Source organism: Phoenix dactylifera, unplaced genomic scaffold (assembly GCF_009389715.1).
Source record: "Phoenix dactylifera cultivar Barhee BC4 unplaced genomic scaffold, palm_55x_up_171113_PBpolish2nd_filt_p 000968F, whole genome shotgun sequence".
NCBI classification, from domain to species: Eukaryota; Viridiplantae; Streptophyta; class Magnoliopsida; order Arecales; family Arecaceae; genus Phoenix; species Phoenix dactylifera.
The window spans coordinates 171,622-176,058 of record NW_024068325.1 but is presented as its reverse complement, the minus strand read 5'-3'; positions in this window follow the sequence as shown (position 1 = coordinate 176,058).

Sequence of the window (4,437 nt, the reverse complement as noted above, 5' to 3'; positions counted from 1 at the left end):
AAATAGTCGACCCTTTGCAAATACCACAGCATAAGCCTTCTCGACATTTTGAAGTGCTGATCCAGAATGAACATGAGTCGGACCCCTGAGATACATGAGTCGACCCTTGTACTGCTGGGACCACAACGGGAAGCTGTGAACGATTTTTGTCTTCTTCTGTAACAGAAAAAGATTCTCATCAAAACGGGAAGAAAGGAATTCAAATTCCGCCGAAACAACAAGTAAAGAAAAAAGATTCTATTGAAAACAAAAGGTTTCCACTGAGAAAAAGAGAAGAAAAAGCTTAACAGTTCATCATCCTCACCAACATTGTAATCTGAAACTTTCTCTTGTGAGGAGATCAGTCGAAGTTTCTTACTGCATCGTGAAGAGCTGTTGTTTGGACATTGGAACATCCTTCCACAGCCAACTTCTTCATCGGCTTCAGCTTTTACTTTCATTGATTTATTCTTTATATGCTCTGAAGCTTTAAGTTTTCTAGTTACAACATTCTTTTAGTTGGATTTATTGCTATTGTAACAGTTTCATTGATTTGAAATTTGTAAAGGCTCTTCCAAGCCTCGATTGGAAGTTGCTGAATCGGGAATATTCAGCAAGAAAAAAGTTTCTGGTTGGTTTATTTGAAAACTAACTAGGTTGTTTGTGAGCCCGGAAAAAGAAACGGTGCAAAGTTTTTGGTTGGTTTGTCTGAAAACCAACTGGGTTGTTTATGATCCCAAAAAATAAAAGATTTTCGGTTGGTTACTGGAAAAACTAACTGGGTTTTGATTGTGAGCCCGAAAAACAATCAGTCTGTAATCTGCTGGGTTATAGTGAAATCTCAAGCTAGGTTTGAGGAGTGGACATAGGTGCTGGAAGTGCACCGAACCACTATAAACCTTGTGTGTTTGTGATTGTGGTTCTTCTCTTTCTTTCCTCTGCATATTTCTGACTGCTTTCCTAACTTTATTCATTGTCGAATTTGTGCAATCTTATTTCCGCTGCTGAAACTATAAGATAACAGTAACTCATACTCTCCTTACGTTTTAACTTTAATTATTTTTAAAGAGACCTAATTCACCCCCCCCTCTTGGGCTGCACCTTTAGGCAACAAGTGGTATCAGAGCCTGGTACTCACAAAAAACTTTTTGATCTAACAATCAAGAGTTAAAGATCATGGCAGCCATGATTACACCCAAAGAATAATGCGGCTATCGCAGTATATATTAGGGTGTCGATTCTACAGGGAGAAGGTACGAACACTAAAAAGAACTACAAAACTAAAAAGAAATATCAAAGCAGTAAAATGTGATGTGAATGTTTAAAAGTAAATTGACAATTATATTGTAGTAGTGAAAAGATGTGACCAGAATTAATGGCAACAAAGCATCGAAAATTTTTCACTTAAATCAGGTAATTCCATTCATATTTGATCCATTGGATAACTCAATTAGAGATCATAGCACCAGATTCTCTAATCGGAAGATATAGCATTACAATCAAAATATTTAGTGGTAATTCTAGAAAATCATTCTCCTCTTTTAAAACCAAGGATTGTTATCCTTTTAGACTCAGATTCAAAGATAAAAATATACCCAATGGCAATATTTCAGCAAAAAATCATACTAACTGGATAAACAATCAAATCTAGATATAATCAAGCACCTCAACAGTTCTATAGAAAAAGACATGGCTGAATCTATGAAAAGAATAGGTTCAAGATTATCCCAACACAAGAAAGATCTATTGATGAGAAATGATAAACAAGAATTGTATCAACATGAGAATCATTACATAGATCAAATATAAATGAAACTACCATCATCCAAGCGAGTTCATCCCTAGCTTCACCAAAGAATTAGCTCTCCATGAATTTTTGGCTCCTCTTGATGATTTCTTTGTAATGCAGCCTTTTCTCCTTCAGAACGGCATGCTCCTCCAAGTATATATATGATTTTGGGGCTAAAAACCCTAGAAAACACGACTTAGACACGTTTGCATGTGTTTTTCCGACTTTACCCTCGAGCACCAACGTCAGCATGAAGTTCGGGAGACTCTCCAGATCGCATATGATCTTCAAATTTTGTGTTCTTATAATAATTTGAAAGCTCTGGAAGTCTAGTTTCCAACAAAATTTGAATCATCTCAATTGGACTTCTGTAGCTCCCGAAATCATCGAAATACTACACAAAGGTCTAATCTGTCAGGGCCGAGGCTGGCGGTTTAGGGAAACCTAAATTTGCAACCTCATAACTTTCTCTCTGGAGCTCCAATTGACCTGATTCTTAATGCATATGAAACCTCAACATGTCTACTTCATCCCCACCAAGTTTCATTTCATTCGGACTGCAATGGGATATTCAATCTCCTTAACTCCATTCCTACAATAAAATCACCAAAATCAATTAAGACAAGGACACTTTGTGAAGTAAAGCTCAGATTAGAAAAATATCATAAAAATACCCAAATCATGCTTAAGTCTTAACAATTTAGCCTAAAGTGGTAGTGTTAAAAGGTACATTTTTATGCACCTATCAAGCTACTATGGGATCCTCTATTGCCGAAGGATAATCTACCAACAGACCACCTCTTTTCAAAGGCACGAATTTCACTTATTGGAAAGCTCGTATGAAAATTTTTATTCAAGCACTTGACTATGATTTATGGACTGTTATTGTTGATGGCATCACCTTATTCAAACCTGAGATTGAATGGGATGACCATGAGAAAATAATGGCTCAGCTGAATGCAAAACCATAAATGTTCTTTACTGTTCTTTAGATGCAAATGAGTTTAATCGTATATCTGTTTGCATAACTGCTAAAGAAATCTGGGATAGGCTGGAAGTTACACATGAAGGCACTAACCAGGTCAAAGAATCTAAAATCAGTATGCTAGTGCATAAGTATGAATTATTTAGAATGGAAAATAGTGAATCTATAACTGAAATGTTTACTAGGTTCACTGATATTATAAACGGCCTGAAAATCTTGGTAGATCTTACTCTAACAGTGATCTTGTTCGGAAAATTCTTAGGTCTCTTCCTAGAGCATGGAAAGAAAGGTCACTGCCATTCAAGAACCAAAGATCTCAACTCTCTCCCACTGGAAGAACTGTTGGGTTCTTAATGACTCATGAGCTCTCAATGAAACAAAACCTTGAGGAGGATGAACCCAAGAACGCAGAACCATTGCTCTTAAATCCACTCTACATGAAGATGAGAGCGAGATTCTGAATCTGATAACAGTGAGGAAATGGCCCTGATTACAAGAAGGTTCAAAAAATTCTTTAGAAGAAATAAAGAAAACTTCAAGAGAAGGCCTGTAATCAAGGAGAGCAAACCAAAAAAAATAAGGAACAATATGTTTGTTATGAGTGCAAAAAGCCTGGACACTTCAGAACAGACTGTTCTCTATTGAAAAAGCTCCAAAGAGGTTAAGGAAGAAAGCTATGATGGCTACTTGGAGTGAATGATGAATCAGCTCTGGAGAAGAAGAACAGCAACATAAAGCTGCAAATCTGTGTCTAATGGGACACGAAAATGAGGTATATCTGAATACTGAATATGATTTCACTTTGATGAGCTTCAAGATGCTTTTTCTAAGCTTATGATTGAATATAAAAATCTTAGCTTAAAGAACAAGGAACTGAAGATTAAGAACCAATCATTAGAAAAAGAAAATACTTGCTTTTGGATAACAAGAAGAAACTGCATGAAGAAAATAGAAGTTAGCTAATGAAGTTGAAAAACTGAAACCTATAGTTGATAAATTCACCTAAGTTCTGAGAAATTAAATTTAATTCTAGAAAGTCAGAAAGCTGTTTATGATAAAGCTGGTTTAGGATATAATCCTTGGAAGAAACAGAAATCATTGAAAAACATTTTTGTGAAACCCACTTTGTTAAACCGAAATCTGTACCATTCAAATTAGACAAACTGAACAGAGATATGCCACTTACAATCTATAAGTCAGAATCTTATGAACAATGTTTCAATTGAAAAGATATGGGTTCCGAAGGGAACCATCATTGCTAACATTCAAGACCCAAGAAAGCTTGGGTACCAAAGATAAAGAATTGAATTTCTATTTTGCAGGTGTGCTAGCATCCAAGCATCAAACAGAAAATGGTACTTAGATAGTGGGTGCTCTAGACACATGACAGGGGATGAATCCCAATTCATGTCCCTCAAAAAGAAAGATGGAGGAATGGTTACCTTTGGTGATAATGGAAAAGGCAAAATCATTGGTATTGGTAACATTCGGATTACTCCAACTATATTTATTGAAAATATTTTATTAGTGGATGGATTAAAACATAATTTGCTAAGCATTAGTCAAATTCTGTGATAAAGGATATGTTGTGACTTTTGAATTATTAATGTGGCTTAGTTTCTAGTAACTAATAACAGTGGTATAATATTTACTGGAACATAAACATGGAATGTGTATTTGGTTG